Below are 26,418 nucleotides of genomic sequence, written 5' to 3'. Positions count from 1 at the left end.
CATGTAATAGTCAGTACTATTTTTTGATGACATCTCCTGCGAGAAAAGAACCCTTATATCGCTTTTTAAGGCGACTTGAAATATTTGGCCCGTCTTTATAAGAACTTCTATAATGCTTAATCCGCCAAGGATGAAACAAATCTTAGCACCCTCCTGTCGTAAACTTTGAAAACATCATCTGTGAAAACAAATGAACTATGGGTAGATTCAACAAGTATGTAGAAAGGGGAAAATCATAATAAAAGTAACTTCGTCGGCTCATACGATCGCGACAGGGGGAGGCGAGTCAGAAAGCTCGTGCACCCACCCTAAATGCAAGTTCCGTTGGCTCATACGGTCGCGACAGGGGGAGGCGAGTCAGAAAGCTCGTGCACCCACCCTAAATGCAGGTTTCGTCGGCTCATACGGTCGCGACAGGGGGAGGCGAGTCAGAAAGCTCGTGCACCCACCCTAAATGCAAGTTTCGTCGGCTCATACGGTCGCGACAGGGGGAGGCGAGTCAGAAAGCTCGTGCACCCACCCTAAATGCAAGTTTCGTCGGCTCATACGGTCGCGACAGGGGGAGGCGAGTCAGAAAGCTCGTGCACCCACCCTAAATGCAAGTTTCATCGGCTCATACGGTCGCGACAGGGGGAGGCGAGTCAGAAAGCTCGTGCACCCACCCTAAATGCATGTTCTGTCGGCTCATAAGGTCGCAACAGGATGAGACAATTTGCACTTTTTTAACGAAGAAGCCCCCAAGTCGGGGAGTGTTTTATTACTTCATCATGAAACTGAAAAACTTACAAAACGTGGAGCTTTTAAGAGCTCAAGTGTAGTAAGGCTGCAAATGAGCAATATTCCAGGGGCGAGTTGACTCAGCCTCTGTAGTCGGTCGATTAGGCCGAAGATCCATCAAATAATAAGAGCCATTGCGGAGGTTTTTACTGACGACGAACGGCCCTTCCCAAGGGGGTGATAGCTTGTGCATACCTGCCCGATCTTGTATCAGACGAAGTACTAAGTCGCCCTCCTGAAAAGTCCGACTCTTAACCCGGCGACTATGATAACGCCGTAGATCTTGCTGGTAGATAGCCGAACGAGCCGCAGCCAGGTCACGCGCTTCTTCCAAGGCATCCAAGGAATCCTAACGCGCCAACTCATTATCTTGCTCCACATATGCAGCGACTCTAAGAGAATCATGTCTTATGTCGGTAGGGAGGACAGCCTCTGCTCCATAGACCAAAAAGAAAGGAGTGAACCCCGTGGATCGATTCGGGGTGGTACGAATACTCCACAGTACCGAAGGTAATTCTTCAACCCAACACCCTAGAGTCCTTTCCAGGGGGACCATGAGCCGAGGTTTAATCCCTCGCAAGACTTCCTGATTCGCCCGCTCTGCTTGCCCATTGGACTGCGGGTGAGCAACTGCAGAAACATCAAGCCGGATATGTTCTCGACGACAAAAATCCAGCATCGCTCCTTGGGACAAGTTAGTACCATTGTCCGTGATAATACTGTGCGGATACCCAAAATGGAAAATCAGCTTTTTCAGAAATTTGACCGCTGTCTCTGCATCGCAAGTCCCAACAGGTTCCGCCTCAACCCATTTAGTGAACTTATCAACTGCCACCAATAAATGTGTGTTCTTGTTAGAGGACATTTTAAAAGGACCGACCATGTCCAGCCCCCAGACCGCGAAGGGCCAAGTAATGGGAATCACCCTCAATTCTTGAGCCGGCACATGAGCCTGTCTCCCATATCGTTGGCACCCCTCGCACCGCCGTACTATGTCTTCCGCATCTGCATCAGCCGTCAGCCAAAAGAAACCATGTCGAAAAGCCTTTGATACCAAAGAACGTGACCCGGCGTGATGCCCGCAGTCTCCAGAATGAATGTCATTTAGGATCACGCATCCTTCCTCGGAGGAAACACATCGTTGAAAGACCCCAGAAGCACTCCGTTTATATAACTCGCCATTAATGATGACCATGGATTTGCTACGTCGAATGATCTGGCGAGCCAAAACCTCATCGGTGGGTAATTCGCCAAGAGTGAGATAAGCCAGATAAGGAAGAACCCAGTCCGGAGTGACATGGAGAGCCGCCACGAGCTGAGACTCGGGATCTGGTATCGCCAACTCCTCCTCCGTGGGTACAGCCACAGATGGTTTATGCAGGATATCCAAAAAAACATTAGGGGGGACCGGTTTTCTTTGTGAGCCGAGTCGTGAGAGGGCATCAGCTGCTTCGTTGAGTCGCCGATCAACATGATCCACCTGATATCCATGAAAATAACCCGCCACATCAGATACAGCTCGTCTGTAAGCCGCCATCATAGGATCCCGAGAGTCCCAGGTAGCCGAAACCTGTTGCGCCACCAAATCTGAATCCCCAAAACATCTGACTCGGGTTAGGTTCATCTCTTTTGCCAGTCGCAAACCGTGAATCAGAGCTTCATATTCCGCCGCATTATTCGTGCAGGGAAACATGAGTCGGAGAACATAACAGAACTTATCTCCTTGAGGGGATATCAGCACCACACCAGCCCCCGAGCCCTCCAACTTCCTGGATCCATCAAAGTAAATAGTCCAATAGGTAAGGTCAGGCCGATCTTCCGGAACCTGAAGTTCCGTCCAATCGTTAACGAAATCGACTAGTGCCTGGGATTTGATGGCTGTGCGGGGGGTATATTGTATGTGATGAGACCCAAGCTCTATTGCCCATTTGGCGATCCGCCCTGTTGCCTCCCGATTTTGGATGACGTCACCGAGGGGGGCGGAACTGACCACAATGATCGGGTGCTCCTGGAAATAATGTTTAAGCTTTCGACTCGCCATGAACACCCCATAGACCAGTTTTTGCCAATGCGGGTATCGCTGTTTGGAAAGAGTTAACACCTCACTGATAAAGTATACCAGACGTTGCACCGGGTATTCCTTTCCTTCCTCCTTTCTTTCGACGACCACAGCCACGCTGACCGCCTTGGAATTTGCCGCGATATACATGAGCATAGGCTCCTTTTCAGTTGGGGCTGCCAGGACCGGCGGGTTAACCAATTGATGTTTCAAGGCCTGAAGCGCCTCGTCTGCCTCCTCTGTCCATACGAATCGGTCGGATTTCCTCAACAATTGGTAAAGAGGAATCGCCTTTTCCCCAAGGCGGCTCACGAAACGACTTAGAGCCGCAATGCGGCCCGCCAGTCGCTGAACTTGATTAACATTCGTCGGCTTCCCGAGAGAGGTAACCGCTTCAATTTTGTCTGGGTTAGCCTCGATGCCGCGCTCTGATACCAAGAAACCCGGTAGTTTTCCTGCAGGTACACCAAAAACGCACTTGGTAGGATTTAGCTTCATCTGATATACTCGTAAATTATCAAAGGTTTCCTTAAGGTCTTCCAAAAGTGTCTCCCCCCGGCGGGTCTTGATCACAATGTCGTCAACATAAGCATGGACGTTGCGGCCAATTTGGTTATGAAGACAATTCTGGATGCAGCGTTGATAAGTCGCCCCTGCGCTCTTGAGTCCGAACGGCATGGACACATAGCAAAAGGCCCCGAAGGGGGTTATGAAGGCCGTCTTCTCCTGATCTTCCACGGCCATCTTGATCTGATGATAACCTGAATAGGCGTCCAAAAAGCACAATCGTTCGCATCCCGCCACCGAGTCAATGATTTGGTCGATGCAGGGAAGAGCGAAAGGATCTTTGGGACAAGCTCTGTTGAGATCCGTATAGTCAATACACATACGGAAAGTGCCATTCTTCTTGAGTACCAACACCGGGTTAGCCAGCCATTTGGGGTGAGAAACTTCCACGATGAACCCGGCGGCTAAAAGACGGGCGACTTCTTCTCCAATCGCCTTGCATCGCTCCTCGTTAAATCTGCGAAGGTACTGTTGGACAGGTTTGCATTTTGGGTCAATATTAAGATGGTGCTCAGCGAATTCTCTCGGTATACCCGGCATGTCAGAGGGCTTCCATGCGAAGATGTCCCGATTCTCACGGATGAATTCGATGAGCGCGCTTTCCTATTTGGGGTCCAGACCCGTCCCAATGGTGAACTGCTTGGATGAATCGCCAGGAACGAAATCGATTGTGTTAGTATCATCCGTCGGTTTGAACTTGAGGGGCGACTCAGAATCTATAGTCGGCTTCTTGAGTGGTGACATGTCTGTCGGGTCAACATTGGCCCGATGATGTTTGAGCTCTTCCGCCGCACAGGCGACTTCCGCATAAGCCGCGTCCCCTTCCTCACACTCCTTTGCAATTCTTCTATCTCCATCAATCGTGATGGGTCCTTTAGGACCAGGCATTTTGAGCTTGAGGTAGACGTAGCACGGGCGGGCCATGAAGCGGGCGTAAGCCGGTCGCCCGAACAACGCATGGTACGGGCTTTTCAGCTTGACCACCTTGAAGATTAGAGACTCCGACCTGTAATTCTGCGCAGTTCCAAACGCTACTGAGAGCCTGACCCGGCCTATGGGATAAGCCGACTTGCCCGGGACAATGCCGTGGAAAACCGTGGTTGAAGGCATCAAGTCTTTCTCCAATAGATTCATCCTCCAGAAGGTGTCGAAGTATAGGATATTAATGCTGCTGCCACCATCCATTAATACCTTTGACAGGGTGTAACCCCCCACTTGGGGAGCCACGACTAATGCCAGGTCGCCCGGGTTATCTATTCTTGGCGGGTGATCCTCTCTACTCCATGTTATGGTCTGTTCGGACCAGTGGAGATATCTGGGAATCGCTGGCTAAGTTATGCTGTACGCCCGGTGATTTACCTTTTTATCACGCCTGCAAGCATTAGTGGTGAAAACGTGGTACTGCCCATTACTTAGCTGTTTGGGATTGTTGCGGAAACCCCCGTTGTCATTCTGGTCCTGTGGAGCCCCCTGTGGGGGCGGCTGCTGGAAAACTCCCGACGGGTTGTACCGCCGCTCGTGGTGCACCGGGTACTGGCCGCCGCCTGGTTGCGGGCCTCCCTGAGCCCCCTGTTCGGGAAAGCCGCCGAAGGGGTTCTGCCTTTGGTTGGGCGCGGTGAGTTGGTCCTGGCGCCGGTTCGGATCTTCGTTTTGGCTCTTCCTGATTGCCTCCGCCCGAAATTCTCGCATCACGAAACAGTTCTCCCAAGAGTGGCCCGCCGGGCCGTCGGCCGTGGCGTGGTGCGGGCAAGGGCCTTTGAGTAGATCTTCATAATTACGCGGCCTTTTCCCACTGAAACCCCGATTCTTCTTTTTGCCGTCATTGGCATTGGTGTTGGCAACCAAATCCGAGGGCTCCTCCTGTGGCCTACGCTTGCTGTTGGTCCCCTGATTGTGACGGTTGCGGCCCTGGAAACGGGTGTGATTTTTTGTCGAATCGCCCTTTTTGGGCGAGTTACCCTTACCATCCTTGCCGGGATCCTTGGTATCATCGGCCTCGGCATACCTAGTGAGGGTGTCCATCAGTTCGCCCATGTCCTGAACTTTCCGTCTGAGTCGCCCCAATTTCTGGACCAACGGTTCATAGTGGCAGTTGTGCTCGAGGATAAGCACAGCTTGTGCTGCCGTGATACCATCTGATGAATGAATAATTTCTGCAACCCGCCGTGACCAATGGTGTGCCGACTCATCCGGGCGTTGTACGCAGTGTTGTAAGTCGACGATCGTCATCGGTCGTTTACAGGTTCCCCGGAAGTTTTTGATGAAACGCTCTTTCAGCTCGGCCCAGGACTGGATAGAATTGGGAGGTAAGTTTTTCAGCCAAGTGCGCGCCGATCCCTCGAGCATCATGGTGAAATATCTGGCGCAAACCGCCTCATTTACGTCGAGCATGTCCATGGCAATCTCATAGCCCTCGATCCATGATGTTGGTTCGAGATCTGGTGTGTAATTAGGCACCTTTCTTGGTCCTTTGAAATCCTTGGGCATTCTTTCATTCCGAAGGGCTAGGGACAAGCACGGTACCCCAACTCGCCCTCCGGTCCCTGTGAGGGGGGCCTGGGCGTCTTGAATGTTGGGGAGATCTCTGCCCGGCGGGTTCCGCTCGGGCGGGTTGTCCTGCGGGAAGTGTCGCGGGCCACTGTTGACGGCTGGCTGATCCTCTGGCCTACTCCTGGTATAGCTCGCCTGAGGGGTGGAGTGCAATCTCTCAAGTCTGTGTGAGAACTGTGCGTTTTGAACCACCGCTGGGGCAGCTCCCATCCCGGGGGTTCGAGGAGTGTCGAACAGGCGGGTCGGGTTGAGGTCATGGGGTAGGCGACCCTGGTGTCTCCGCTGATGGACGGCGTCGGACGCGCGCTGCTGTCTTTCGAGCCGCCAGTTGTCAGTGTTCAATCGCATCCTTTCGGCCATGATTTGGGCTTGTCGAGTCTCGATCCTGGCGGACTCCATCTCAGCATCCTGATGGGCCTTTGCCACCGCCTCTCTCAGCTTTGCTAACTCTGCATTTATCTCCTCTTGGTTCTCTGGCGTGAGGGGAGTTGACATTAGTCTCGTGATTTCCGCCGCTAAATCTACCAGGACTGCGGATGCACTTCTGGATGTCCCGCCGGTCCCATCGCCTCTGGTCGGGTTTTGTGCGGGTTGAGTTGCCCCAGCCATGTATATGGCGATCTGGCGGCGGGTTCGATCAAGGATTTCCGGATCCATGGCCAGTGACAAGCCTCCGAGGCCGTCTCCATGGAGAGACCGGATGGAATCTGAATCGCCCATGGATGACTCATCGTTAGAGTTGACCGGGGTAACCTCCTGAGTCGCCACGTGTTCTGGCTCCTCCGACCCCTGCGTGAACCCCATAAAGACCGGGCGAGTTAGATTCTGTGTTATGACTGGGCGGACGTACCTGGCCGGCTCGACGATGTCGGTGGAGATGTCCGGCTCAGGAACGGATGATCCGATCATGCCGATGAAGATGTTGATCTTGCCTAAGGGGACCCTGTAGCCCGATTCGAGAGAATTCGCTTCAGGTCCCCATCGTCGGTTATCAATGTAGGTTATCCCGCGGCGGCTCCGAGTCATGAGCGCCGTCGCATAACTCCCAAACCCTGTTAGGGCTCCCTTTGAGAACTCAACTCCACCGTGCGTAGGCCCCATGGTGGGCGCCAACTGTCGTGGTTTTGTCACGGCAGATGTCCTCGTGAAAGGACTTAGTACTGGAGCCATCGCACCTTGGTGGCGACTCAAAGGGGTTAAACGGGAGGAACAGGGCGATTTACCCAGGTTCGGCCCCTCGAGAGGAGGTAATAGCCTACGTCCTGCTTTGTGTGTATTGATGTGGATTCGATTACAAGGGAGGCGTAACTCGCCTAACCTAGCACTCGATGATTTTCTAACCTATCTCTCCTCCTTAAGACTCACCTTTATATATAGGTCGAGGCCTTAGGGTTTACAAGAGTCCCTTCCTCCTTACAAATCGTGACCATTGTAGTCTCTAAGTCGCCGTCTTTCAAAACCCGGAGACCTTCCAGAAATCATAACCGTCCCGCGGCCTTGAACCGCCCAGGCTGAAGCCCAAGTAACCTAAAGGATGAATTGCCTTATTGGTAACCCGGCCCATCTTGGGCGGGTCACTTAATAAGTAATATCCCCAACAGACGTGAACTACTGATGATCAAATGAATGATCCTGAACACCTACCTACGTCGGACATAACCCCACTGTGTCCTCGATCGGAGAAGGAACTCACGAAAGAGACAGTCACGGTTACACACTCAGTTGACATATTTTAATTAAGTTAACTTCAAGTTATCTAGAACCAGTGTTAAACAAAGTTTCCACGTTGCCACATAACCGCGGGCACGGCTTTCCGAAAAGATTTAACCCTGCAGGGGTGCTCCAACTAGTCCATCACAAATTACCACAAGCCGCATAGAAATCCTCAATCACGAATCTCGCGATCTCGTCGGATTCCCTAGTGGAAAACCTCAATTCTGAGATTACCCAAAGCATCACCGGAATCCCGATGCACAAGATATTCCGTCAAAGGTAAAACTAATCCAGCAAGGCCGCCCGACGTGTCGACGATCCCGATAGGAGTCGCGTACCTTGTTCTCAGGACACGACGGATGGGTCACACTAGGAGAACCAAACCTCGGGTTGCCCCGCGGTGGCCCCGTAGTCTGCCAATTTGGACCAACACTCATGAGGAGCACTGGCCCGGGGGTTGATTAAATTATCCTCGGGGTCCGGAAAGTCCCTATGCAATTTATTGGGTGATTAGGAAAATGTAGTACCAAAGTTGGGCCTTGCCAGACCAGCTTTAATCTAAAACGAATTATCAAGGGGGTCCCCATAACAACCTTTTCTTCTATCATATCATTGCCAAGGATCTGACGCTCGCCTGTCTGGGACCAGTTGAGCGGAGTACGACACTTCCTGCCATAGAGAATTTCAAACGGAGCCTTGCCAGAACTAGCTTGATAACTATTGTTATACGAGAACTCCGCGAAAGGCAGACAATCTTCCCACTTCATGTCAAAAGAGATAACATAGGCTCTCAGCATATCCTCAAGAACTTGATTCACTCTCTCCACTTGACCACTAGTCTGAGGATGGAACGCTGTGCTGAAGCGGATCTTCGTGCCCATAGCAGACTGAAAGGAGTCCCAGAACTTGGAAGTGAAGATACTTCCGCGATCTGATGAGATCATCATAGGTACGCCATGCAAAGAGACAATCCTGGAGGTGTACAACTCTGCCAGCTGAGCTGCTGAAATGGACTCCTTGACTGGAAGGAAATGAGCCACTTTACTCAATTTGTCGATGACGACGAAGATATCGTCATTGCCCTTCTTGGATTTCGGAAACCCGGTGACGAAGTCCATCTCAATGTGATCAAACTTCCACTCGGGAATCGGCAAAGGCTGCAAGAGGCCCGCTGGTCTTTGATGTTCTGCTTTCACCCTTCGACATACATCACACTCGTTTACGAATTGTGCAATTTCACGTTTCATACGAGTCCACCAGAAAGTCTGCTTCAAGTCATGGTACATTTTGAAACTTCCAGGATGAATAGAGAGCAGAGAGTTATGAGCTTCTTCCATGATCACCTCCTCAGATCACCTTTCAGGACGACAAGGCAATCCTCGAAAAACAATGTGTCCCTGGCATCAATAGTGAAACACTTATACTTGTCGAGACTCTTTCCCACGCCAATCTTGACCTTCTTCACCATAGCGTCAAGTAGCTGAGCTGATCTGACCTGATCTTCCAAGGTAGGAGAGATCTGAAGGTTCGCAAGAAAACCGTGAGGAACTAGCTGGAGATTGAGCTTCCTGAAAGACTCAGAAAGACCCGGCTGGAGAGGTTGCAGAATCAGACTATTGCAATATGCCTTCCTGCTCAATGCATCTGCCACAACATTTGCCTTGCCTGGCATGTACTCAACACTCGGATTAAAATCCTGGAGCATTTCCACCCAACGTGTTTGCCGAAGATTCAAGTTAGGTTGAGTGAAGATGTACTTGAGGCTCTTGTGATCGGTGAAAACTTCAACCTTACATTCCAGCAGGAGATGTCTCCAAGTCATCAAGGCGTGCACAACAGCTGCTAGCTCGAGATCGTGCACAGGATAGTTCTTCTCCGTAGGCTTCAGCTGCCTGGAGGTATAAGCAACCACCTTCCTATCCTGCATCAAGACTGCATCGAGACCCTGGAGAGAAGCATCGCAAAAGACCTGGTACGTCTTGGAATCATCCGGAGGGGCCAATACAGGAGTGGAGATAAGCTTCTCTTTGAGTGTATCGAAAGCCAGTTGACACTCTGGAGACCAAACATACTTTACACCCTTCTGAAGAACACTAGAGAGCGGCTTGGCGATTTTGGAGAAGTTCTCAACGAATCTTCTGCAATATCCGGCAAGACCGAGAAAGCTTCGAAGCTGCTTCACATTCTGCGGAGGTTCCCATTCAACAATGGCTTGAACCTTGGACGGGTCAACCTTAATGCCCCCGGCAGAGATAATATGCCCAAGATAAACCACTTCTTTCAGCCAGAACTCGCACTTGGAAAACTTGGCATACAACTTGTATTCTCTCAGTTTATCAAGCACCAACCTGAGATGTTTCTCATGTTCTTCCTCATCCTCAGAAAAGACCAGAATGTCGTCGATATAGAGCAAGACAAATTCATTCTTGTATGGTGAGAAAATATAGTTCATCAATCGACAAAAAGTCGGAGGAGCATTAGCCAGACCAAAAGACATGACCGTATACTCATACGAGCCAAAACTAGTCCTGAATGCCGTCTTCGGAATGTCTTCTTCGCGAATGCGAATCTGATGGTAGCCCATTCTGAGATCAAGCTTGGAGAATACTTTAGCACCTTTCAACTGTTCGAACAACTCATTTATGTTCGGAAGTGGATATTTGTTCTTGATTGTCTTCTTGTTCAATGGGCGGTAATCGACACACAGCTGGTCCGAACCATCCTTCTTCTTGACAAATAGAACACCACACCCCCACGGGGACGAGCTTTGTCTGATCAAACCCAAACGCTCCTGCTCATCGAGTTGCCTCTTGAGTTCCTTCAACTCTTCTGGACCCAGCTTGTACGGCCATTTGCACACTGGCTCTGTGCCTGGCTCAAGCTCAATGACGAACTCAACTTCACGGTGTGGAGGCATGCCTGGAAGCTCTTCAGGAAACACATCTTGATATTCGCAGACTACTGGAAATTACTCAATAGGATTGATCTCACCCTTTTCATTCAAGGAGAACAGACGGATTGTATCATCGCGCGCCGCGAATATAATCACATCCTCTGAAGAGTGGGCAAGCTTGACCTCTTTAGCTTCACAATCAATTGATGCCTTGTTCATGGCCAACCAGTCCATACCAAGGATCAAATCAATGTCGGACTTGCCCAAGACATACGGAGAGGCCAAAAAAGAATAACTGCCTATCTTGACAGAAACATCCGGAGCAACCCAACGAGAACTCATAAGCATACCCGGAGAAACAATGTCCAAAGACCTAGCCAAATCTTGAAGATGGAAATCATGCTTTGCCGCAAACGGATATGACAAGAAGGAATGCGATGCACCAGAATCGAATAACACTTTAGCAGGAAAATCATTGACGAGGAGGTTACCCATGATCACATCAGAGGAGTTGTCTGCTTCAGCTGCATTCACCATGTTGACTCGAGCTGATCTGGGGTTGAATTTGACAAGAGCGTTGCTTGGAGGTTTGCCTGGAGGAGGAGGCGGCAGACGGAGCTGAGAAGTACATTTGTTGGCATAGTGACCCTTCTGCCCACATTTGTGACAAATGACATCTGCTGGCTGCCGGAACTGAGACTAAGGAGGCCCTTGCTTCTGATGCTGGTATCTCTGCTGGAAGCCAGGGTTGGGTGGGTGGGAAGAACCACGTCCACCTGAGTGCTTCGGCTACTGCGAGTGCCGAGGAGGAGGAGGATAAACCCAAAACCTCTGTTGCTTCTAAACCACCTGAGTCGAGGAAGAGCTGGAATCTCTGAAACGCTTCTTGGAGTTCTCCACCCTGAGCAAGGCTGCCTCTGCTCGGAGAGCTAAGTTGTAGAACTTGTCAAACTCCTCAGGATCGTGCAAAGAAAGTGCTAACTGCAAATCCTCCTTTAAGCCACCCATGAACTGATAGATCTTGCTCTTCTGATCCGGGACATTCTGCAACGCGTAACGGGCCAGCTCGTGGAACTCGACATGGTACTTGTACACAGAATTGCGGCCCTGCTTCAAACGCCTGAACTTCTCACGCATATCCTCAACAAAACTGGAAGGGATGTAGTGGGACCTGAAGTCACGACAAAACTCGTCCCAAGACAACACCCTGCCACCTCTGGAGTCCTTAAGCTGCTGCCACCAAATAGAAGCCTGCCCCTTCAACTGAAACGTAGCAAACTTGACATAGTCCTACGGACGCACATTGCTACACTCGAAATGCTTGTTCATATCACGGATCCAATCTTCCGCATCAAATGGCTGATCGCAAGAAGTGAACGTCTTAGGCTGGTTTGACAGGAACTGACTCAGACTAGCGAAGTGATTGCCACCCTGCTGGAAATTTCCCTGCTGATGATTGGCTCTCTCCTGGATCAACTGCAACAGCATCTGAGTGTTTGCATTAGTAGCTGCCATCATCGCCTGCCAGACCTCTGCAGGAGGAGGCGGCGGCGGCGGAGGAGGAGGAGGTGGAGGCGGCATATCCTCACGTGCTGGGGTCTGACGAGTCGGTGGAGCCATCCTAAAGACGGACAACATATTAGTCCACAGAATAATTGAAGATATTGCTGAATCAAAAGACAGAATATCTAAACAGAATTTAGCATTGCACTCGAACAACATAGCAAGAGTGCATCCTCAAAGTAACAGACGACAAAATTCCGATAAGGACCACTGCAAACAAGTGTGAGCTAGAACTGCTCGGAACAAACATAAGACCGAGATTTCCCAAAACCTCAATCAAGAATCTGTAGGAAGATAGTCCTATAAGATACTACTGGAATTCCCACCTATGAATTCCCGAAATAACTGGTCATGCAGTCAGGTACACGGATACAAGGAGTATTTCACACAACTCCTAAACTAACCCATCACCTGTATCACATCCTTCAACACACAACGAGCATCTCGGACCTTCATCTACAACAGATCCTCGTGATCACAACGATACAAAGTGTGGTAATACCCCCGAAATATCTACACCAGTACTGGGGACATCGGGGTTATCTCACCACTACTCGTATTGAAGCAATAACGAACACCCTCCGTTCTTAGATACTTAGAAATCTGAATGATGGCGATGTGCGCAAGAATCCCTGGAGCTCAACTCCCTTGATACTTAGAGCAGATAGGAGGCACCAGGACATGATTCCATCACATCAAAATCATATAGATTTCACAAATACCCGCGTGATCCTAAAAATAAATGTTGAGCGAGAAAATGAGTAGAGTTAAAGATATCCTAAGACGGGAACCTCACCAGAGCATAGAAGAGGAGAAAAAAAGAATCCTACTCTCTGATATAACTATGACTCAAAACATTTTCTAGACTCGACTCGGCCAAATACGATCACACAAAGGCTCCTATGGTCGTAAGGCTCTGATTACCAACTTGTAACGACCAAGATGCAGTCCTTTCCGATCTGGGGGTCGAGGCCCCCGAATAGGAAAGAAGCGCATCTAAGCGTTTCGCAAGCAAGTAACATAGCACAAATAAAAATACAAGTAGACAATTCGGGATTCAACTGTCTTCTTATTAATAACTCAGAGTACAACACATATACAATCAAGGTAGTTCCGCTACGGACTACAAAACATGGAAATGCTATGCTACCCTGCCTGCCGGCCCACGATCACGACCACGTCTCAATCCTCTGGATAGTTCACGTAGAGACGGTCCGTCTCCTCGTCGTACTGCCACGCCAGCTGGGTGCCGTCGGGATCATCTGTCTCTGGGGTACCTGAACCTGCTGGAGAGTTTTGGAGGAATCCGTGAGCCACGGGGACTCAACAATCTAAGACCTTGGTGCCAGAACTAGTCATGTTATTAGGTAGGGTAAGGGTGAAGTGTATCAGGCTGCAACATCCTAAGCTTGATTGAGTGGCTAACTTACGCAAAGTAAATGTGAAGGTGGTCTACACTAGCGGTCGGGTTTACTTGATCACTAAGTGATCCTGAACACCTACCTACGACATTCATAACCCCACCGTGTTCCCGATCGAAGAGAGATCTTCGAAGGGACAGTCACGGTTACGCACACTGTTGGCAATTTTATTAGCTTATGTTTAAGTTCTCTAATACCGGATGTTAATAAAATATTCCAAGCTAGCACATAACCGCGGGCACGGCTTTCCGAAAGATTAAACCCTGCAGGGGTGCTCCAACTAGTCCGTCACAAATGAACACAGGCCGCAAATGCATCCTCTATCACGAATCTCGTGATCTCGTCGGATTCCTTAGGGGAAAACCTCAACTCTGGGGGAAGCCAAAGCTTCACTGGGATTCCTATACGCAAGATATACCGCTAAGGTAAGGCAAGGCTAGCAGGACCTCCCGACGTGTCGACGACCCTGATAAGAGCCGCGTATCTTAGTCTCAGGACACGCCGGATGAGTCACACTACAGGTATACCAAACCTCAGGTTGCCCTGTGGTGGCCCTATAGTCTGCCCAGTTTGGACCAACACTCATGAGGAGCACTGGCCCGGGTTGTTGATTAAATTCCTCGGGGTAGCTATTCCCTATGCAGGTTATTATTAAGTGATTAGCAAATTAACACCAATGTTGGGTCCTGCCGGACAAGCCTTAGCACTACGCGATTTATCGAGTGCGTCCCCATAACAACCCCGAACGTGTTAGGAGCGATCATTATGGAATCAAACACCGGTAACCGGTAACTAAGGCGGCAAAAACGGAACAAGACACCCGGCAAAAGGCTAGGCCTCCCGTCATTTACCAAGTATATAGGTGCATTAATTAAACAACAGAATTTAAGATAATGATATCAAGCTCATGTTATCACATGAGTCAAAGCACCTGCATCTAGCAATGCTATCATTAGTAGCTGAGCAAAGCCTACTTAGCCATTCGAGTTTTGCTAGGAAGGGAACAGTGTTTGGGCTCATGGCATATGAAGAGGCAATTTAATTCAGTGGTAGGCAACGAGCAATATGACATGGAATGGAAAACTAGCATAACAAGTCTAGAGATGGCATCAAGGTCATATCATCTTGCCTGTGATATCCTCAGCTTGGAATGGTTCTGGTTCATCCTGCACGTACTCTCCTGACTCCACGTATTCGTTCTCCGATCCCGGTGCTACCCAACATAATAATAACAGCCAATGAAAAGCAGCACCACAAGATGCAACAATCACATGATGCATGAGATGAAAACTGAGCATGCACCACTATTTCTATCACTAGCACAAGCAAAATAAACTACTGCAAGTTTCTGGACAGAACTGTACACTAAGCTATTTTGACATGCATGAGGATGGCATGAACAGATGCAGCTCGTGAAAAAGATGCAAAACCATATAAAGAACATTGCAAACGGAGCTACGGATCAACGGGAATCAACGAAACAAGATATGAAGCTCTACGTGGAAGAATCAACACCACACACTCAATTGGCACAAATCTGGTATTCCCAGGTTGCCAAGACATATAAAAACCCAACATGAATGGATTGGATCAAGGAAGAACACCACAACATCAACTAAGCACACACATTGTTCAAAATGACTATACTACATAATCTGCCACAATCTGCATCTTAGTTCTTTGGGAGCTACATGCAACATAGCTACAGGCCTTCAATCATGAAAAATAATATATGTGGCTGTAGCCCACCAAGAACACTACCAACACCAGCAAGAATCACAGCAAAAGGAGTTAAACTCTAGAAGATACAAGGCCACAAACTTTCCCAAAACCATCAGATCTCAGGGACTTGGTGAAAATTCCTGCACCTGAGTTTCTGTCTCTGTTCTGAAGCTTTTTGACAGCAACCAAAACACAACCTACTGGACTCCAAATGATTTGAAATTTGACAGGGAGCTTCACAAACATATCAGGTTCAAAATCCTAGCACTGAACTAAGGCTAGTTATCAACAGAATGACCATCACATCCTCATCTATAGGGGAAGAAAATGTTTCCAGAATCCCAGACTTGGTGAAATTTCAGATTTCACAAAGCTGGACTTTTTCAGACACATGCGCACTTTGTCTAGGCATAGTTTGCACACACATAACACCAAGTGATAAATGACACCACTATAGTGTATAGCAAACCCCCTACTACTATCTCACAAAAACTCATGCCCTTGGGCTCCACCTATTCCATGGAATCAAGGAACAAACTTGCAACTAATCTGACTATGTCAACTCCATAAAGTATCCTAATGGAAAAAAAACTTCACCACTGGATTCCTTGGGAGATTCTACCCCAAAATCATCTATAATATGTGGACACTTACTTGGAACAAATGACCACAAATTAAGGAAGAGGACACTACTCCAAATCATGCCTAGTAATTAGTGCATCATTTCATGTAGTTCCTACTAAGACAACAACTACAAAGGTTGTGTTCATGTGCACAATGACAAAGTGACATGCACATCAACAACACAAATACTACTCAATAAGCCACCCCACACACACACATCATCATGCCCTCTCTCATATTAACATGAGGAGGAGCACAAGTACTTGAACCAAAGCATAACATGAAGGCAAAATCTACGAAACAAGTAAACTAGGAAACAACACATACATGCGCTCCACTATGCATGCAAGCACAAAATTATACTAGCACATGCACCTACATATGCATCATCTCATGGTGCCAATCACTCACAAGGTGCACACACAACATCACCTAAGCAAGAAACCTACACACTCACATATACACATGCTAGCAAATACTTAGCTAGCAATTCTAGCAACTCCTGCTGTTGGAGGTAGCAAGGAATGAAAAACCACAAGATAGATCTAACACCCCACTGTCATCTCTGCAAGTCTACCAATCAAAAACAGAGAAGCATCAACAAAAAAAATAAAAGGGCTGGTGGGGGAATCGAACCACAGAGCCCGTGCATCTAAGCCACCAAGCCAACCACTCTGCTGCTAGCATCTAGTCGACAGAGAGAGGGGAACAAGCAGGTTAATTCTGCCTGCTGAATATACTACTAACAATTCGAAGGAAAACGCTGCAAGAAAAAGGGGGGGGGGGTATGTGTGGCGCCGCGGGGAATCGATCCCTCGACCCCCTGATCCACATCCGGATGCCGCACCACTATGCCATGCTACGAACACTGTTAGAAAAGGGGATTAGATCAAGGTAACACATCTCATGCCATGCCCTCCACTGCACCAGTGAGACGACGACAGAGAGGTCGCCGGTGCTGGGCTCTGTCCATGCTACTACGTCGACGCGGGGGTGCATCCTAGCTATGACGCTCCTACCACGAGGGGGAGGAAGCCCCTCACTTGCACCACCACACCAAACGCAAGACAGAAGAACAAAACCACCACCTACACGACCGATCTGCCTCTCGGTATAGAGAGGACTCCGGCGATCTACGACCGAGACCCGCGAGGAAGGAGGGAGGAGGGCTGCCTCACCTCGGGAAGGTAGGGGAAGACCCCACGGCAACGAGGCAATGAAGAGGAAGAAGACGAACTGCTGCTGCAGAACCAAAGAAGAGCTCCTGGTCCGAGGCGATGACGAGGTCCTGGCCGTCGTTGAGGTCGCTCCTCCACCTCAGCGATGGCGGGAATGGAATGCGGGGTGATCTCCCGTGCCCCTGGACATGGCCGCTGGTGCCGGAGTCGACGGGAGGCAGGGGATCGACGGCGGTGGTCGGCTCTCTCTGTCTGCTAACACCTACAGAGCCTTACCTTGGGGAGGAAGGGAGAGATGGAGATGGGGATGGGAGAGGTGGCGGCGGCTGAGGGAAAGGAGGGAACCCTAGGCGAGGGGGGGGGGGGGGAGGCACGGACGCCCAGGCTAAATAGGGGCCCCCCTCGACGTTTGTGCCTCACGGCGGCACTGCTCTCTCTCACAGCTTCTGACGGAAAGCGAGGGAAGGAGGGAGACGGCGTCAGGGAAGGAAGGAGGCTGCGGTCATGGGCTCCTGGCGCGATGGAAGGAGAGAGATGGGCCGCGAGGGAAGGGAAGGAAGCCCACCTGCGCCATATTAAGGAAAGGGAGCCCTGTAGCCTCCCAACTATTTAAAAGAAAGGCCAGAAAGAAAAATAAAACAAGGTCAAAACTACTGGGGATAAATCAACAGAAAATTACCCCCTGGTCATAGGAAAATATGGCCTATTTAAATAAAACAAAACAAGATTTTTTTGGAGCAACTAATTATTTCACAAAACAGAATAAGATGACTCTGTTTTGTACTTATTGCACCTGTTTAAACACTTTTAAAAATCTCTAAACTTGCACAACAAAACACCCACAATACCCCTAAATAAATGACATTTTTAAAAAAAATAGCTTAGGAGCATGTAATTATTTGAACTAGGGAATAAAGAGAGAGATGGGTTTTGCAAACCAACTATCACCACAAACACTACTACTACTCACCCTAACACATATGCACCAACATCACATGAAATCACAAGACACCACACTTGCAATCACAAAGTCTCAAAGAAACATGGAAGATAAGATATGGCATGCATGCATGGGAAGGCAACAAAAAGGAACATCACATGAGGTCATGGCACAAATGAGATCATCCTATCCCTGACAAGGTGGACCCACTTGCAACAAGTTCCAAATATGACAAGGTTTACATCTGGGGCACTACAATAGGACACACCCAGGAAAAACACCAGGATGGATGCACTCATTGTGAAGAAAATCACCCAGTTGAGGAGTGCCCAAGCAGTCAGGTGACTTGTTTCCTTTGTGAAGGAACCACCCACTACCCAGCTCAGTGTCACATTTACCCCAAGGTGCAACAAGTTGTCAAGCAACAGAAAGATGCAGTGAAGGAAACCCTCAAGAAGAAGATTCTAGAAGAACCGGTGATGAACGAAAATATTGAAGACCCTGATGGACAAGGTCTGACCAGATTTTTCTCCAATGCATGCTACTCATGTGGAGAAGAAGGACATTATTCACAGGATTGCACGAAGGGAAGCCAAGAGTATCTGGGAAACTTCCCGACGGAAAAAGTGGAGTTTGATCTACTTGAAATAGAAGAACTGGCCAAAATAAAGGAGTCCAGAAAGAAAAAAAGGTACCCTCGGAAGAGCCAAATCTCTGCAGATATAGACCTGAGTCATGTCAGATGTTACAAGTGTATGGAATTTGGCCACCACAAATACATGTGCTCAGGAAGGAAGCTGGAAACCCAAGGAGCAAAAGCAAACACTAAGACGCCTCGAGACTTGTCAGAACTCATTTGCTTTCGTTGCAAGGAAGCATGACATTTTGCTAATGATTGTCCACAAAGGAAGAAAGCTAAAAAAGAGTAGTTAAGTTTGACCGCAGAAATTAGTGTAATCTGAAGAACTCTTGTTTTTCATGAGATCATGGAGTGAATTTTTTTTATAACAGAAGTCCCTGAGATTGTAATAACATCATGAATAAATGGAATTTATTGTCTCATGATTGCCTATGTTGAAACTGTATGCGTTGTTTCTCTTCGAACAAAGATCTCTGAACAATTATGAGGATATGAGAAAATATGGTCTATGCAGGCATGAGTATAATTCATTTTAAGTGTGGTAGTAATCGGTAAACCCACAGGATCCACTAAGTAGGAATGTACCATAACTACCAAGGAGACATATACATTCCTCTGAGTACCTATTTACTGACACCTGCAGATGACAACTCTCTACGAGTCATTCCTCAAGGGCCCAGAAACGATCATGACCCTGACCAGTGATCATGATTACCCAAAAATCCCGAAGGACATGATGAAGCACATTCATCTTGAAGGAGATGCGGTCTACAAAGGCTACCCATTCATGGAAAGTGGAGTAGAACTTTGGTATGTGGAAGTACAGCTCCACCATGTGAAAGGAGTTTGTCCAAAGACTATGGGGCAATACTTTTTCATTTCACGTGTACCACGAGCAACCTTCTTTGATGCTGTTCGTGAAGCTTCCATGGAAGCCATACGTCAGATTGGAGAAATACTTGAAGCAAGACTCCGTCATACCCCATGATACCTGAGTGAAGTGCATGCGGAGATGATGGAGATGAAGCTAATGGCCACCATGATGAAGCAAAATATGTATGATTTCAAGGAGCACCTCGGAAAGTTCTAGTGGGACTAAAATATCTCCAAGGGAGACGAATGAATAATGTTGGCAGAAATGCTCGACCATACCGAACAATGTGGATGGAAGCATTGTAATAGAGTACTTTTGAATTGGAGTTTTTCAGAAGAAATTAAGGATGTAATAAAGGATTGAATATGAAATAAAATAGGAATTATCGATGAGCAATATCTTCTTATGGTATCCCATGGAGTGGAGTATGTACCAAAAATAAGTCTGAGGATTATGATTATATGATGCTAACCCCAAGAGTATGATGGAATGAAACACTATGGAATTTAAAGGCAGAGTAATTCCAAGTAAGCCTGAAACCCACAGACCCCGGGACTAATAAGGATCAAGTACTACCTTTATGAAGAAAGAAACTTGGAAGAAGCTATGATGGATCAGCAAACGTTTTCTTAGGAGCATACGAAAACCTGAGAGTTGTGAAGATATGATAGATGTTTTGTTCAGCTTGCAGAACCAATGGATTATCTGAACTTCGTTCGTAGACAAGAGAAATTCTGCAATGCTTGTGAGGATGCCCAAGTGTTAGAATACGAGATTCACTAAGACTTATACAAGGTAATGATTTCAGTGCGACATGGCTTGGCCACCATGACGACTTACTATTATCATTCTCTTGCTATTCGGAATGGTAAAATCTGAGAGACTTACCCATAGTGAGAGATGACGCTCTTTGAAGCTTTTGTTTAAGCCTTAGAATGGTATAATGAAAGCCCATGTACATGGCACTTGTTGTCACGCGTAGGAAATTTTACGATGACGATGAAACCAAGACCCTTCTCTCTGCAGGATAACCACAAATGGTAGACCACCATGAGAATCATCGATAGGTTAATTAGAGTTGATCACGAGACTGTCAGTTAAGAAGACCCAGTAAAGGAAGAAGCTTATATCAATAGAAGGACCCTCGTTTTAATGGAAACGTTATGAATATAGCGGAAGATATGAAGACTGTGAGGAGTCAGATGCCAAAAACCCCAGAGTTTTGTTTAAATATTAAGGGACCAGTAACCTTCATTTTAAGTGTGGTAGCATCCCACTTTGCACGAGGTTTAAATTGTTAGAAGACCCCCAAACCCTAACCTTTCTTTCTAGCCTCTTCGAATCTCGAGGATGAGATTCATTTTAAGTGTGGTAGGTTTGTAACATCCCAAATTTTGGAATGTTAAATTTTTTATTAGATTGATTGTTTGTTTGTTTGAGTGATTGAAACTTGAGTGAAATTTGAAACTTTTCAAAAACTTTTGAATCAGAGGGAATAAAATGACTTTCCCCTTTTTCCGGTGAATTCAAATTCATCCATTTAAAATCAATGAGAGGAGATAGCATGACTTCTTCAACTATAAAGAATTTGAATGAAGGTGGCATTTGAATTTCTTTCGATTTTTGTTTTGCAATTCTATTTTTTTCTCCACTCAAGAAATGCCAAGAATAAATTCTTGCCAAGCAAGGAAGAGAGGAGGAACATGACCCTCCAAAAACCAGGGGCATTCATTGAAATATTTTGAGCCAAGAAAAAACCAAAATTTAATTTGAGAAAATAATTGCAAAAAGAAATAATGCTTTTAGGGATTTTCTGGAAAAACATTTTTTAAGTTTTTATTTTGGCCGTGCAAAATGCCTATCTTTTAGATTTTATTTTTCTGATAATTTTAGTATATAGAAACTATTTATTCTGAATTTATTTCGTTTCCTTTTTAATCATTTACTTTCCGGTTTTTGAAAATAGGAAAGAAATCTCATTTATTTGGAAACTTTGCTCTCGCCCATTAAGACCTTTCCAAAAGTTGGCCCGACAACTTCTTCTCCTTCCTCACGTAACCTTGCCACGACCTTCCATCCATGGCCATGGTGACAGAGAGAATAATTTCCCTTCCTGATCTCCCTTGTCCTTCCATCCCGGCACCTCCTGAGCCCCCTATAAGAACCCCCACACCCTCCTCTATCCATTTTCCCCAAGAACCATACCTCTCCTCGCCTCTAGCCGCAGCCCCCGCCTCGCCGGAGTTCATCTTCAACAGGAACTCGCCAGAGGTCCTGCTGCCTCCTCCAGTTGCCCCACGCCCCGCCGGCACCACCAACCTTCGGCCGGAGCCCTCCTCCCCCGCCTGAATCCCTCCGCTGCCTCGGCCGGCCACCGGAGCCACCTTCCCGTCGTCTTCTCCAACTCCGGCGACTAACTCCGGTGAGATTCACGAAATCCCGTATTGCAGTTTTTTCAGAAAATTGCAATCTTAGAAAATTCAGATCTATTAGTCCATAACTCCGAATTAGGTGATTATTTTTGCGTTGGATCATAAATTTTATGTAGTTTCTGTAGATATATAATTTGTCTATGTTTGTATTTATAAAATTTGAATTAGACCAGATTTTATTTAAAGCTTGTTTTGCTTATACCGGGAGTTTAAAAATAGCTTTTAAATTAATTCTTTTTGCTACTGTTTCCTATTGATCATATCTTTCAGTAGTTTAAGTTTTTTTTTAAATATTTTTACTTGGGGTTTTTACCAAAACAGATTTTGTTTTAGTTCTTTTAGGATTATGGCTATTTTTTTCTATAATTGTTTTTAAATTAATATCTTTTATATTTCAGAAAGTTTATGTTTAGTTTCTGTTAGTTAAACAGTAGGTTCTCAACAAGTTTTTATTTTTATTTTATTTGTTATCATGAAATCAATTCTAGTTCTCTAATAACTTGCAATTGATTTCTCTACTGTTTCAACCCCCATTTGAAAATACTTTCAAAATAGTTTTATGCAAAATACTTTATTTTATCTTGGTTAAATTTATATCTTAGTTCTCTGTTATTTAATGTTTTATTTTCAGTTAGAACAAAAAAAACTATTTAGTGTTTGATGTAGTAGAAGACTCCTAGTTTTAGTTGAAGTTTCTTTCGGATTCTTATTCGCTCTCTATTTTGTTTTGATTGCTAGAATGATTGCTAGTATGAGTGCTTACATGAATGATATGGTTGTTATATAGATTTCATCAGAGAGTGACGAGTAGTCTATCAAGTTATTCCTCGAGAACGAAAATTCTTCTTCGTCAACATCACCAGGCAAGTCACTTTGATCATACGATCACCTATGTTTTTCTATGCATGGTAGTTCCACCTTCCTATACCCAATTGCATGCTGAGTAGGTACTTGGAAATTTTGGTTACATATTGTAGTATCATGTGGTAGGCACCCAACAACCCCGTTATTTGGCCCGGACGACAAATTTCATATTGCTATTCTTGAGTAGACGGGATTCTGGTTGAGAGTTTATCACGAGTGATGCGAGAGTAATTTTATAACCAATACCGGTTAAGTCAAGACTTTTCAAGACCTCGTGATGCAATGCAACTCTGGGTGAAGGACGGTTGATCGGCTCCCTGGAGAAACCAGTGGATGACCCGGGATGCTGGAGACGTGCCATGACATCTTGCGGAAAGCTTCACCCAGGCTCAAAGAGATGGACGGATATTTTCAAGACCCAAGGCTTACCTGCACAGCCACAAGTCATTATGGGCTCTGGCTTGGTTGGAGAACGCGGCGACTCTGGACAGGCGGTGCCAGCAGATGTAGAAGAACGGTAGGAATGGATGGGCACCGACAGGGATTCAGAGGGACCCGTTGAACGACCATGTATTGATCATCCGGTCTTCAAACACCCTGAAGTGCGAGGACATACTCGGAGGCGATCAAATCTTGTGGGGAACGTGTGCAAAACTCTGCAGAGTACCCAAACTTAATCGATTAGCCGTGTCCACGGTCATGAACAACTTGAGCCGAATGCATTGAAATTTTCCCTGAACTCTCAACACAACTTAATAATGATGTGGGAATTATCAACAACTCGGGTACGAGAATTGGTTGGCGGAACCATCTCGCTAACAACAAACAATGTAGTAATATTTTGTTTTCAGCCCTCTCTTGTTGTAGGTGAAAATTTGCTTTATGCTAAAACTTACAGCCCCACCTGCCATATATGCATATAGAATAGATGATTACTTTTTCACCTCTCTCTTATGTGACTTGCCGGCATATTCAATATGCTGACCTACACGGCTGCAATGTCTTATGTTGTAGATATTTTTCCTCGACGAGTAAGAGTACGATTCAGGGTTACGGTCCGCACTCAACTTGCCGTTGGTGTTTATTGGGACTCCACTCCCTTGACTGTTTCCGCTGAGATATTTAAGGTATATATCAGTTTACGCTATTTACATGTGATTGCACTTTGATATATACATTTATGTACTGTGTGTGCCAGCATACTGATCCAGGGATGGCACAGATACACAGAGGCTTGACTCGTTTTGAGTCGGGTCGCTACATCTTCGTGAGCAAGCAAGTTGGATGCACACCCACTAGTTTTCTTTAAGAGCTTTCACATACTTTTAACTCTAGTGCATCATTTGTATGGCAATCCCTACTCATTCACATTGATCTCTATTGATGAGCATCTCCACAGCTCATTGATATGCCTAGTTAATGTGACCATCTTCTCCTTGTTTGTCTTGCAACCTCCACCACACTCCACACCACTTATAGTGCTAAAACCATGGCTCACGCTCATGTATTGCGTGATAGTTGAAAAAGTTTGAGAAAGTAAAGGTGTGAAAACAATTACTTGGCCAATACCGGGGTTGTGCATGATTTAAATTCGTTGTGCAATGATGATAGAGCATAGCCAGACTATATGATTTTGTAGGGATAACTTTCTTTTGGCCTTGTTATTTTGAAAGTTCATGATTACCTTGCTAGTTTGCTTGAATTATTATTGTCTCCACGTCAATAGAAAACTATTGTTTTGAATCTAATGGATCTGAACATTCACGTCACATAAGAGGAGTTACAAAGGACATCTATGCTAGGTAGCATGAAAGCATCAAAAATTCATTCTTTATCACTTCCCTACTCGAGGACGAGTAGGATTTAAGCTTGGGGATGCTTGATACGTCTCAAACGTATCTATAATGTTTGATGGTTTCACGCTGTTATCTTGTCAACTTTGGATGTTTTGTTTACCTTTTATATATTTTTTGGGACTAACTTATTAACCGAGTGCCAAGTGCGAGTTCCTGTTTTTTCTGTGTTTTTGACTCTTTTCAGATCTGATTTTGGAACGGAGTCCAAACGGAATAAAATCCCCGAAATAATTTTTTCCAGATCGAAAGAAGATCGGGAGGCTTGAGGGCCAAGCAAGTGGGCCCACTAGGGGCCCACAAGCCTTGTTGCCGCGGCCAGGGGGGAGGCCGCGGCAACCAAGCTTGTGGCCCCCCTAGCGCTCCCCTGCCCTAGGTCTTTGGCCTATAAATTCCCTAAAATCCAGAAAAAATGAGGGCATCCACGAAAACACTTTTCCGCCGCCGCAAGCTTCCGTTTCCGCGAGATCTCATCTCGAGACCCTTCCCGGTGCCCTGCCGGAGGGGACTTTGGAGTTGGAGGGCTTCTTCATCAACATCATCGCCCCTCCAATGACTCGTGAGTAGTTCACTTCAGACCTACGGGTCCGTAGTTAGTAGCTAGATGGCTTCTTCTCTCTCTTGGATCTTCAATACAAAGTTCTCCATGATCTTCATGGAGATCTATCCGATGTAATCCTCTTTGGCGGTGTGTTTGTCGAGATCCGATGAATTGTGGATTTGTGATCAGATTATCTATGATATATATGTGAGTCTTTGCTGATTTCTTATATGCATGATTTGATATCCTTGTAAGTCTCTCTGAGTCTTGGGTTTTGTTTGGCCAACTAGATCTATGATTCTTGCAATGGGAGAAGTGCTTGGTTTTGGGTTCATACCGTGTGGTGACCTTTCCCAGTGACAGAAGGGGCAGCAAGGCACGCATCGTGTTGATGCCATCAAGGGTAACAAGATGGGCTTCTATCGTAGATATGAGATTGTCCATCTACATCATGTCATCTTGCTTAAGGCGTTACTCTGTTCTCATGAACTTAATACACTAGATGCATGCTGGATAGCGGTCGACGTGTGGAGTAATAGTACTAGATGCAGAAAGTATCGGTCTACTTGTTTTGGACGTGATGCCTATAGATATAATCATTACCATAGACAACGTCACGACTTTGCGCGGTTCTATCAGTTGCTCGACAATAATTCGTTCACCCACCGTCTACTTGCTTTCATGAGAGAAGCCACTAGTGAACACTACGGCCCCCGGGTCTATTCACACCTATCGTTTCCACTTTTGCTTTTGCTTTGCTTTGTTTCTTTGTTGCTTTCAGTTCTCACTTGGCAAACAATTTATAAGGGATTGACAACCCCTTCATAGCGTTGGGTGCAAGCTCTTTGTGGTTGTGCAGGTACTTGTGATGATCCTTCACTGGATCGATACATTGGTTCTCAAAACTGAGGGAAATACTTACCGCCACTGTGCTACATCACCCTTTCCGCTTCGAGGGAACACCAACGCAAGGCTCCAAGGCCACGGGGGAATCCTTTGCATATTTGCCAAGGAAGTCCCTAAAGGTGTAGCCGTAGCAGAAGGATTCCTGGTGCCGTTGCTGAGGAGTATCAAGCCAAGCATAGTCTCCCGTCAGCACGCTTGTTTCTGGCGCCGTTGGAAGGTCTTTTGTTGGATTAGCATTTTCATGCTTAGTTCTTAGTTTTCATGCTTTATCTTTTTAAGAGCTTTTATTTAGGTTGATTTT

This window comes from Hordeum vulgare, chromosome 2H (assembly GCF_904849725.1).
Source record: "Hordeum vulgare subsp. vulgare chromosome 2H, MorexV3_pseudomolecules_assembly, whole genome shotgun sequence".
In the NCBI taxonomy this organism is placed as follows: Eukaryota; Viridiplantae; Streptophyta; class Magnoliopsida; order Poales; family Poaceae; genus Hordeum; species Hordeum vulgare.
The sequence above is the reverse complement of the archived record's forward strand: the minus strand, read 5'-3'. Positions refer to the sequence as shown.